The following is a 13,309-nucleotide window of genomic DNA, read 5'->3' as shown; positions in this document are numbered from 1 at the left end:
TTTATATGGTCTGTGATTTCGATCTTTAGAATATTTTCCACTATTTTACCCAGCATTGAAGTCAGGCTCACTGGTCTATAGTTTTCCAGATCACCCCTGGAACCCTTTTTAAATATTGAGATTACATTGGCCACACTCCAGCCTTCAGGTATAATAGATGATTTTAATGATATGTTACAAATTTTTAACTAATAGATCTGAAATTTCATTTTTTAGTTCCTTCAGAGAACCCTAGGATGCATACTATCCAGTCCAGTTGATTTGCTACTCTTTAGTTTGTCAGTCTGGCCAACTACATCTTCCAGGTTCACAGTGATTTGGTTCGGTTCATCTGACTCATCACCCCTGAAAACCATCTCTGGAACTGGTATCTCCCCAACATCCTCATTAGTAAACACAGAAGAAAAGAATTCATTTAGTCTTTCTGCAATGGCCTTATCTTCCCGAAGAGCCCCTTTAACCCGTCGGTCATCTAACGGTCCAACCGACTCCCTCACAGATTTCTTGCTTTGGATATATTTTTAAACGTTTTTATTATGAGTTTTTGCCTCTACGGCCAACATCATTTCAAATTCTCTCTTTGCCTGTCTTATCAATGTTTTACACTTAACTTGACAATGCTTATGCTTTTTCCTATTTTCTTCAGATGGATCCTTCTTCCAATTTTTGAAGGATTTTTTTTGGCTAAAATAGCCTCTTTCACCTCACCTTTTAACCATGCCGGTAATCGTTTTGCTTTCCTTCCACCTTTCTTAATGCATGGAATACATCTGGACTGCACGTCTAGGATTGTATTTTTAAAAATTTCCATGCCTGTTGAACACTTTCAACCTTTGCCATTGCACCTTTCTGTTTCTTTCTAAATATTTTCCTCATTTTATCAAAGTTTCCCTTTTGAAAATTTAGTGTTAGAACTGTAGATTTACTTATTGCCCTCCTTCCAATTATTAGTTTAAATTTGATCATGTTATGATCACTATTGCCAAGTGGCCTCACCACCATTACCTATCTCACCAAATCCTGCATTCCACTAAGAATTAAATCTAAAATAGCTCCCTCTCTATGTGGTTCCTGAACCAATTGCTCCATGAAGCAGTCATTTATTACATCCAGGAACTTTGTCTCTAGCATGTCCTGATGTTACATTTACCCAGTCAGTATTGTGGTAATTGAAATCTCCCATTATTACTGCACTGCCAAATTGGATAGCTTCCCTGATTTCTCTTAGCATTTCATCATCTGTCTGACCATTTTGTCCAGGTGGACAGTAATATACTCCTGTCACTATACTCTTACTCAACTGTCACAGTTCACCTCCACTGTCCTTACTGAAGGGGTTATTCCGGCTGCAAACCTCCTTCTGATGCAGCCCTTTCAGTTCTGGCAGTCTCTGATATGATCCTGGTAGCCTTTAACTTCAAGACCTTGTTTTCTTTTAAGGTTCCTTGAATGTCTCAGTGCTCTGGCCTTACCCAGAGGAACTGGGTGGCTAAATGTCCCAGCAAGTTCCCCCAGGTATAAACATAGAAGAACAGTTCAATGATATTTCAGGTCAGTCTATAAATTCAAATTCTCAATTATAGTCTCTAGTAAGTTTGAAAAAACTCCCCTTTATACAACAGTACTTGACCAGGCCTTAACAGCCCATATAAACGCGCTGTTTGGGGAGTTTGCACAACCCTCCCCTACTTCCCTCTGGTTGTGCAACAGGCAGCAGCCATCCCTTACCAAACCAACCAAAAACACCTTGTAACAGTGCTAGAAAAACATTCTTTCTTAACTTTAAATTTTCCCTTATCTTATCAAAGTCACTCACTCTGTTTCCATACTTGATAGGGAAGATTCCTCTGTTAGCAGCTCCATGTCCATCTCCTCCTCTGTCTCAGAAGAGCAGCTCTTTTCATACTCTTTCCCCCACTCGGGCAAGCCCTCTTCCTCCACCAGCATTGATTCAGCTGAATCTGATTCATTATCATTCGACTCAGCTACTGACTCTACTTCCTTCTGGGCCCTGGCTTCCCTTAGCTGCTCAAGGATCCTGGGAGTTGTAGTCTTTATTTTGTACTTGGACACCCCCTGTTGTTCAACCCTGGGGTTGCTTTTCTTCTTCTTAGTATATGTCTGCTTTTTATGCCTCCGGTCCGGTTGTACCTCATTATACTCATTACACCAACACACATGGGATTTCTACCCATATAGATTCTACTGAGCATTTAGTCTCTTGAATGATATTTATCCTGTTGGACTATACACTCCCGGACATAAAGTGCCACATCTCCACCAAGTTGATCTTCCCTATCATTGCGATCTAATTTGTACCCTGATATAGCACTGACCCATTGGTTATCCTCCTTCCACTAGGTCTCTGTGAGTCCAATTAGTCAATCTCGTCATTTACTGCTATACACGCTAACTCTCCCATCTTACTTCTTAGACTTCTGGCATTGCCATACAGACATTTCAAAGTGTGTTTTTTGTTTGTATTAACAACCTGCTTTTCAGTTCTTAGGGATAATTTGGAAATCTTTAGCTCAGGTGATTTTTTTACATATAGACACATGGACTATGTTTGCTTTTATTGGAACCTCTCTGTTGGGATGCCCTAACTCTCCTGTTTCAATAGAATCATTCAAGGATACATTCCTCCGTACATGCACTGCTGAGTGACTGTTGACTTTCCCCCTTGTTCTAGTTTAAAAGCTGCTCTATCTCCATTTTAAAAGTTAGTGCCAGCAGCTTGGTTCCACTCTGGTTAAGGTGGAGCCCATCCTTTCAGAAAAGTCTCCCCCTTCCCCAAAACTTTCAGAACTGAATCCCTCTTCCCTGCACCATTGTCTCATCCACGCATTGAAACTCCGGAGCTCTGCCTGCCTTTAGGTACCTGCATGTGTAACAGTAAACATTTCAGAGAATGCCACCCTGGAGGTTCTGAATTTCAGCTTTCTAACTAAAATCCTAAATTTGACTTCCAGAACCTCTCTCTCACATTAAACCCCCCCCCCCTGGTTTAATAGCCTGCACTCCCCCCAGTTACCCCAGACCCTTTAAACCCCTCTGAAATGGCTGGTGTTTTTGATTTTTATAATTACACCTTCTCCATAGCAGAAGTAAAGTTACATGGCAGAGGACCTGAGTGTGTGCCAGGGCGCATCAGTGTTTACATGCACATCTTTTGGCCACATCCTGAAACAGCTACGCCCTGCCCAAACCACACCCACACCCCACCCCTCTTTGAAATTGAGTGAGATATGCGCATAGCAGGAGATACCCATGCATCTGAGTGGTTTTTAAAATTTGGTCGGCACGCACAAGCCTTACTTGAGCGCGCATCCTCTCATGTATGTCGGCCTTTTAAAATCTACCTTTTACTATGCATTTACCATAAAATCTAAAAGTTGTACTATAAACTAACCCCATGGGAACCGCCATGGCACGTTTTTATGCCGCTATATTTTAGGCTCAGTGAAAGAAAAGTTTTTTTGGTGAAAGAACTGATGATCTGTCAGTGCAGATAGAAGTCAAAGAACCTGAAAAAATGAAGCAGGTAAAGTGAAAATGTGCCACTAGCGGTTCTAGGGCGTAAAACGTGGAGCAAAAACTGAAAGGAGTGGGGGTAAATTTTTCAGAAATCAAAGGTCATCATAAATGATGAAATGTCACAGAATCGCAACCACTGTGATCATGTACACTGGTTGTGCAAGCCTTTAAAATTTACACCAGAACAAAAACAAGCCGGCGATGGTTCTAGTGAAATAGGATTATTAGCTGATCTCAAATTGTCAGGAAGGTTGATCCTTTTCTTCTATTTTCTATTATATTCTGGTTTCTCAAAGCTTAATTTCTCTGAGAAAGTAAAGGACTACCTTTGCCCACATACATTGGGCTACGAACCAGGGAAGCTAGGGTTCAAATCCCACTGCCGCTCCTTGTGACCTTGGGCAAGTCACATCACCCTTTGTTGTCTCAGGTACAAACTTAGGGCCTCATTTACTAAGCATTTTTCCCATAAACGCAAGTTGGGAAAAAAGCCTTAGTAAATAAGGCCCTTAGACTGTAAGCCTTCTGGTGATAGAGAAATATCTACAGTACCAGAATGTAACCACTTTGAAGTGCCGAAAAGCAGACTATAACTCAAATAAATAAATAAACAGGATCAAAGTTAAGAAATAAAGAATTAAATTGAAGGATTTTACAAAATTAGGTAAATAAAAGTACAATATATCTGCAAGTCTCTTTCTTTGCTCACTTTCCAAACAACACATCATCTGGCCAGAGTTTTAATATCCAGAGGCAAAAAATGAGGAAAATTATGTGCAAAAAGCTTTGTAGAACTTTTTGCAACTAGTATTTAAAAGTAAAGATGTGGCAAAGGTCCTATGGTGCTTTTAGCACAAGATTTTTCTCTCCTTTTTTAATGCAATTTTTTCCATTATAGCAGTTGCATGAAAAGAAAGCATTGCATAATACATACATTATTCGAAATTTGTACAAACAAAGCTGGTTTATAGGCTTCTGGAAATTTTTTTCCATAATTTTGCCCCATTCTTAAAGAAAAACCCAGGACTAACTCAGCAAATCCCAGATGACCTAGACCTGTCAATCAATTTGAGATGCTATGTTTTAGGATGGAGGAGAAATGGTTCTTGAATTTTGTCTTGTATTTGAATGCAGAAGGATAATTTCTGTTTGTAGACAGGAAAATACAATGGCAGTTTTATTCTTGCTATCATAGGAAGATTAGATTTGTTTGGGGTGGAGAAGGGCAAAAATTAATCATATTCCAGTAAAAGAAGTTTTACATTAAGGAAACCTGCACTTTAACTGTGCTTCACTAACATTGGTGCAATAATGGCACATACAACTAAGTGCAAAATTTGAACTTTTTAAAGAATTTCTCTATTCCTAAGGAAATGGTAGAATCTTGTTCTGAAGGACAATATCTTTGTCCTTCCTTGAGCAGCATATCTTTAATAGTAACTAGTTAACTATTATTCTATAGAACCATATATCAGTTTTCTAATTCAGATTAGAAGCCTTTTTTAAATGAATTCAAATTCAAATATAAAGATTTAGATTTATGACCATTATTGGTCCTCATCCCAGAATATCTAGCAAGAGATTACTCTAAACTTTTAAAATGGCCTTTAATAACACTATATGTGTCAGAAAAAAATCTTCAATCATTTTACAGGGTGAGTGTGGGTAACCAAGAGGTGTTTCCCTGGTTGGAGGCACAAAGCCACATGGTCTCCAGCCTTTTCAAATGCTATTTTCTTTTTATTTAGCAAACAACATAGCACAACACTGGTCTGCCTACCTTAGCAGTATTCAGTTACATACACAGGTTTGTAGACTGCCTTCCTTCTGGACAGTGTACACTCACTCCTTCTGGCTTAATCAAGATAGATTTATAGGAGCTGCCTCTCCTGGAGGCTTGGGGGCCTCCTGAACCCAGCTGAGCTTACACTCTTATGCTCCCCAGCTGGTCCCACCCTCCCCTGCTCCGCAGTGTCCCTCCCGCAGAGATCTCTTCCTCTGTGGGTTTTAAGGTGCACCAGGCCTCTAGCCTGGTCCTGCACACACAACAAGGAAGAGAACTTGGTCACGCCGTTACACAGGGATTATAGAGCCTGTTCCCAAATTTAATTTTAAGTAAACTTCATAGAAGAATATACATAAAATTAAAAAAAAACAAACCATAGTTTACTTAATGGGAAAGATTTTCTTTCTTGACTTAATCCTGTATTGTCTTACTATAGTCAGCCAGTGCTATTGTTCCATTATCAAGTTACCAAGTACTATATTTATGGACTGCTGAATGTAACTATTTTATGTTCATTGATTGACTATGACATGCATAAACAATTTGACCCAATTTTCTGATCTGAATAAAATAAAATCTCTTAATACATACTGGAAGTCATGGGTTAGTTTTGGCGTCCTTATTGAGCCACAGGGCCTCCAAAAACATATCAGCAGATGGCAGTGTATAACTACTGTTTGTAACATATCCAGAGAAAAATGACTCGCTATAGTTTATCAAAAGGCTGCTAGGGTAGTGAAGAGTTTTTATGATCTCTTTCTTAAACTGAGACTGAAAGTCAAATGTCTGAATCAGCAAAATCTCAAGATGGACTTTTAGGATTTTTTAATGACCACTTGTGTATTTTTACAATACATGGATTTTTAAAGGCATTGAGCCTTAACTTTCAGTTCAAAAATAGCTGTCACAGTGATATTGCAGATTTACACATGTTGAGTTAGCCAAATTTATATCAGTATTATTATGGCTTATTGTTGCTAGCATTGATAGTATTATGCGAACGTTTCTGTCCATTGGCTGTATAAGTAATCACATATTCCAATTATACTGTGTATATGCAAATACATTAATCAGGTTTAATAAAAAATATGGTGATGATTATAATTATAGCACTACTTATGCATGAGTTAATTTGTGTGTTCAGGATTCTTGCTCCTTACCTAATCACTTACATGCAACACTTCCAAAAACACAATCATGTCTTGATTATTGTTCAGTTTTGTATTGCAACTCCTAATTATTGAGTAAACTTACAAAGTTCAAATTAAATTTGAGAAAAATTGTCACCTATTTTCCAAGATAAATATAATCATCTGAGATGCCAAAAAAAACTAATTCATACTCACAAGTTCTGTCATTTACTATTATAAAACTGAAACTATTGATAATAATCTGACATCCCCTTATCCCCCCCCACCCCTTTTATGTTTCAGAAAAAAAATTGGCACCCTGTAAATTCATGAGCACCAAATACTCACTCCTTTTCCAGGATACTTATACCTTAGTGCTGCAGATTCCCTGTTTAATGAAAATCATTCTGATGAAGACTTGTTCTGTAGTTCAGTTCTTCATTTCAGCTTCTCTTACAATATAATATACATTACTGAGGAGATATCCTCTATAGAATTGTGGTGCCTACAAGTTCATATCCATTAGAGATGTGAATCGTGTCCTCGATCGTCTTAACGATCGATTTCGGCTGGGAGGGGGAGGGAATCGTATTGTTGCCGTTTGGGTGTGTAAAGTATCGTTAAAATCGTGAGCCGGCACACTAAAACCCCCTAAAACCCACCCCCGACCCTTTAAATTAAATCCCCCACCCTCCCGAACCCTCCCCCCCCCCAAATGCTTTAAATTACCTGGGGATCCAGCGGCGGTCCGGAACGGCGGCGGTCTTATTTCTTGCTCTACTTAATTTTTTCCCTAATATATTTCATTAGCTTAGCTCCAGCTGAGTTTGCCCAAAGGTGGCTAACTGCACTGTTTGTGTAAGACAGGTTTATCCAACTCCCGTGTCCCGCTTCTCTTAAGGAAATCAAAGCTGCATCTGTGCTTTAAATTACTTGGGGATCCAGCGACGGTCCGGAACGGCGGCGGTCCAGAACAGCCTCCTGCAATTGAATCGTGTTGTCTTCAGCCGGCGCCATTTTCCAAAATGGCGGCGGCCATAGACCAACACGATTCGACTGCAGGAGGTCGTTCCGGACCCCCGCTGGACTTTTGGCAAGTCTTGTGGGGGTCAGGAGGCCCCCCCAAGCTGGCCAAAAGTTCCTGGGGGTCCAGCGGGGGTCCGGGAGCGATTTCCTGCCGCGAATCGTTTTCCGTACGGAAAATGGCGCCGGCAGGAGATCGACTGCAGGAGGTCGTTCAGCGGCGGTCCGGAACCCCCGCTGAACGACCTCCTGCAGTCGATCTCCTGCCGGCGCCATTTTCCGTACGGAAAACGATTCGCGGCAGGAAATCGCTCCCGGACCCCCGCTGGACCCCCAGGAACTTTTGGCCAGCTTGGGGGGGCCTCCTGACCCCCACAAGACTTGCCAAAAGTCCAGCGGGGGTCCTGAACGACCTCCTGCAGTCGAATCATGTTGGTCTATGGCCGCCGCCATTTTGCGCCGCCATTTTGGAAAATGGCGCCGGCTGAAGACAACACGATTCAATTGAGGGGGCCGTTCCGGACCGCCGCTGTTCCGGACCGCCGCTGGATCCCCAGGTAATTTAAAGCATTTGTGGGGGGTTCGGGAGGGTGGGGGATTTAATTTAAAGGGTCGGGGGTGGGGTTTTAGGGGTTTTAGTGTGCCGGTTTTCCTGCCCTCCCCCTTCCCCCGATTTACGATTTTTTGACAATAAATCGGGGGAATTGGTATTGTATCGTGGCCCTAACGATTTTTGACGATTTAAAATATATCGGACGATATTTTAAATCGTCAAAAAACGATTCACATCCCTAATATCCATTATAGCATGCTTTATCTTTTCCCCTAAAATGCATAAAGTATCTTCTCCATCTGTGTAAATGGAAGTTCAGCATAGCAAATAGTTTATTTTGCTATTTGTAATATTTGATTCCTCTGCATTTGACATTGGACAGAACATGTAAAAGCTGGGATTGTAAAATAATCATTGCACAATGTATAATATTTAATGTGAGCTTTTAAAAAAAAATGCAGTGTTCAGATGGTTGAGTTGGGTTATATGTATACATCGCTACTAACTTCATTCTCCAAATATTTCTATGCAAATTAATTCCCAGAATAAAATGAAGTGGTAAATATCTTCTTTTTTAGTGTTAATACTGCTATGTATATTCCTTTAGTATATTGTATGTTTTCAGTGCTGTTTCAGTACATCCTGTGTATGGAAAAAGACTAGTCACTATACCCTGAAATAACACTGACTGACAAGTTCTGTGCTTCAGTTAGCTCTGAGCTTATGCCTGATTGCATTTCCACCTAGCCCAAGGCTTCCCAAACCTGTCCTGGGGACCCCACAGCCAGTCACATTTTCAGGATATCCAAAATGAATATGCATGAGATAAATGTGCATATTTTGCAGTTTTATGGTATGCGATTGTATCTCATACATATTCGTTGGGGATATCCTAAAAATCTGACTGGCTGTGGGGGCCCCAGGACAGATTTGGGAAGCACTGACCTAGTCAGTCATTCGGTATTATACAAGGATCTGTCTAATAAATCACGGCTGAATCTGAAAATTCTTGTTTTAGCTTAACTATCCAAGATTCTGATATCTCACAAAGGCCTGGATTTTATAAAATCGCAGGCCTTAGTGAATCGCGCGGTACCGGGGGGCAAAGCGGGGAGCGGGCCTGCAAAAGCCGGCAGTGATCGCACCACCGCGATGCAATCGCTGCCGGCTTTCGCAAACTAATAGTGCCACCGTGAAAGGTGGTGCTATTGGACGCATTACTGGCGGCAATAAGGGGCCCTTCCTTTTCGCCGTCAGCGATGTCTTCGCTGCGTCCGCCCTGGTGCTGCCCCGACTCCTCCCCTTCCGGTGCCGACTCCACCCTGATCTAGCTGTTGCACGCGAAAAGTCCCTTTTTGCGTGCGAAAGCTATAGAAAATGACCCCCAAAGTCTCAATATTTATAATCAATGTGAAAACTTACTGATATCTGTAGTTTTAAAAACTGGGTTTTATATGTTGAAAATATTTAAAGATGTTTTCTGTATTTTTAACCAAACTACTTTTGTTTCTTGATAAATAAACATAGCCATTAAATGTAAATCAATAATATAGCCCAACATATGTACTGTAAGTAAACTACAATGCAATCAAATGTTTTCTAAACTAGCTATATCTCTTAAAAAAGAGTTGTGAAATGCATGATTTGGGATCACTGTAACTTATTTATTCTAATAAACGATGACCACTAAAATATTTTGTTTGTTTTTTATTCTTTGACTAAAAAGTTAAATTCACATTTGTAGAAAATTCATACCAGTTCAAGCAATATTACTGCTGAGCTGTAAAGTGATGCGTGGAAAAGTAGAGTACCTTTTCAAAAAGATTTTTAGCAGTAGAGAAAATGACTCTCTCTCTGTCCCTGCCACTGTTGCGATCCCCCCTGTTGCTGCGCTACAGGTGGTCTCTCACCTTCCTCCGAAGGCCGCTCCGAAGCCAGGGCCTCGCCTGTGTTCCATCTGGGACTTGCTCCAGGGCCTGAGAGGCCTAGCTGTGCCTGTGGCTTGCATGCCTCTGCGTTTGGACTTCCTGTTCGGCGACGCCCTTCCCTAGGGGTCGGCCCGCAGCTCTCTTCCCCAGTTATAGGGCCAGCAAGGGGCGGTCCTGTCTAACTCCTCCCAGGGAGTTGCCTACAACCTCCAGTATATAAGGACTTGCTTGTTAGTTCCTGTTTGCCTTTGGATTGGGTTACACAGTTGTCTGTGGCCTTTCCCGATCCAGGTCCTCCGTGGTCTGCCGTGTCTAGATGGTGCCTTGTCTACAGTGTCTTGCTTCAGCCCTTGCCCTGATGTCTTCGTGTCTCTGCCTTGACCTACGTCCTCGTCTGGTTCCTGAGCCTTCTGTCCTGTTGGGCCCTGGAGTGGCCAACAGGAGGGATTCGTCCCACGGGCTCTTGAGCTTCTGCCAGCCAAAGGGGCTTCGGATGTCAGTATCCCAGCATCGGAGTTCCTACTCGCCTGGATCTTTCCTATGTCTCGCTTCAGCCCTTGCCCTGATGTCTCCAACGTCTTGCTTCAGCCTGTCTTGGATGTCTGCTTCAGCCCCCGTCTGACGTCTTCTGTATAAGGACTCTGTCTGCCCTCGCCTCTGTCCGGCCTGCTGCCCATTGCCGTTCCCTGCGGCAGGTCCGAAAGGGCCGGGAACAGTCGGAGGACCGTTCATTAGTCAACTTCCCCGTGTTGGCTACCATGGGCATGCAGGTCCGGCTGAGGGTCGGACTCCCTGCTTCTGTTCCTGCCTGCCTGGCTCACCATGCCTGCTCAGCTCACCTCCCACGGTGTGGCTTGGGGCTCCTCCTTGAGTCCTGCCGTGGCCCAAGGGCTCACCACCCGCTTACGACGACCGCGCCCGCGCGCGCTCGTAACAGCCACTTATTAAACTTCTTTTAAGATATTCCTTTCCATTCTATGAACAGGTTTCTGATGGTGAAGACGGCTTTCAAATCCTAACTCCTTTGCTACCCTTCTCATTTGTCACATTTGTTTGTCTTGACTAAATTGTAAGCTCCATGGAGTAGGGACTCTGTGCATCAGTACAGCACTGAATGTCTTGTAGCACTTTAGAACTGATGAATAATAGTAGTAAATCTCTGTTGTAATAACTAATCTGTGCAATGATTCACTTATACATTTTTGAGAAAACTATAGAACTCCTGAAGAGATGCCATGAAGCAATGTGGTTGAAGTAATCAAGACTAATACAGTCTACTCACTGTGCAGTACAATCTGGAAAAAAAGACAAAAATCACTTTATTGCAAATCACATCTTTATTTTAGGTTTAATCGTCTTTCTCTGGCAATGGTTGTAATGTAAAAGGGGTGGCAGAGTTGTTAGCCTACATCCCCCATGTTGTAGAGATTTTAAGTCTCTGCCAAAAGGCCAAGAAAAGACCATTCTTGGCTCATTGCTCAGAGCCTGTACTTGAATGAATCGTTTTATTTTTTATTTAAATGTATGCTGTTGTAAATGTATTTATATTAATGGATTGTGGGTAAATACAGAGTGGATGGGGAAGTGATTTTTTTTGTATTTAATTGTACCATGCTTTCATATTTATTTACTTATTAGAATTTGGTTTTATGCTTCACATCAACAAAGTAAGTAGCTAAGGAAGGTCTAGAATGTTCAGTGGATTGACACATACTATGGAGTTTCCTATCAATAATGACAAGTGATGTTTTAGAAGCTCTCTTTGATTAAGCTTGTGTATATTGATTTAAGATCAATCTTTGACCCACAAATGAGACTGCAGGTGACCCAGGTGAAGCCAGTTGATGATGGTGTACAGTTAGCCATTGTTCAATCATTCTTGTATTTTTGTACTTGTATTCACTTGGTTTTCAAGCTTTAAATGGCCAAGTTACAGGGTTGTCTCTACCTCACTCTGTCCAAAGCCATATCGTCTCTGCTGCAGAGGTCTGCATCACAGATTTTAAGGTTGTGCTTCAGGGTACACATGAATCTAAGGTGTGATCTGTGCCTGCTCATCAAAACACTTAACAGTATTACCCTTGGTCTGAACAGAGACAATGACTTCATGGCACACTATAACTGGCTATGAACTTAACTATTCTCTACTACTAATCATCAAAAAACACTTCAACATGAAACTAATCCCCCTCTCCCTCCCCCTTCAATTCAAACTAGCTCTCTTCGACAGATAACCTTCAGATTTGCCTAGTATACTGCCCCTCCCCCCAAACTTCTTGACAAAGAGATATTGAATTCCTTATATCAAAGATCAACAACAAAAAACCTACAATCATCCTAGGAGACTTTAATCTCCACACTGATAACACACCTCCCTCCCAAGCTTGCCAAACCCTACTCGACGTACTAACCACTCTCCAATTCACTCAACTAGTCAACAACCCAACACACAAAGCTGGTCACACCCTCGACCTGATCTTCACAAGCGACAACTTTTTCTCAAATCCAACCATTTCCTACTCTCAAGTCCCATGGTCAGACCACTTTCTCTTACAGTGCAAGACTCACACCAACTCCATCAACAAGACTGAAGTCAACAACACTCACTCCTTTAAATACCGACCACCCTTCACTCCAGATCTACTCCAAGATAAACTTGAAAAACAACTATCAAACATTAACCTCTCCAATATAACCAATGCCACACAATCCTGGCACCAAATAACAACTGAAACGGCCAACATCATAAACCCTGAAAGAACCAAACGAATCAATTCACAAAGACAAAACAACAACCCCTGGTTCAACCCACAACTAAAGGAGACTAAATCCACCCTTAGACGAAAAGAAAAACACTGGAGGAAAAACAAATGTCAACTAACACTCGAAAGATATCGAACATACCTTGCCTACTATAAAAGCCTAATAAACAAAGCAAAAAAGGAATACTACAGCAAAAAAATCCTAAATTCCTCAAATAGCCCAAAATCCCTCTTCAACATTGTAAATAACCTAATCACAGTGAACAACAACAATATCAAACTCCCGCACAAAAACCTAAGCCAAGACCTCGCAAACTTCTTCAAAAACAAAGTCAGCAAAATATCAGAAAAAATAACTAAGACCACAAACACCAACTCAAACCTGAATCGCCCAGACATCACACCCTGGGCTCACTTTGATCCGATAACAACCACTGAAACAGAGAAGCTCATCAAATCAGAACTTGACACAATACCAACACACGCACTAAAAGAAATCTCCCACACCATCGTGCCAACCATCACTACAATTATAAACAAATCACTGGAAGGAGAGCTCCCAATCAACCTAAAAATCGCCACCATAAAAC

The sequence above is a fragment of the Rhinatrema bivittatum genome, chromosome 4, assembly GCF_901001135.1.
Source record: "Rhinatrema bivittatum chromosome 4, aRhiBiv1.1, whole genome shotgun sequence".
Classification (NCBI taxonomy): Eukaryota; Metazoa; Chordata; class Amphibia; order Gymnophiona; family Rhinatrematidae; genus Rhinatrema; species Rhinatrema bivittatum.
This window is presented reverse-complemented; position numbering follows the sequence as displayed.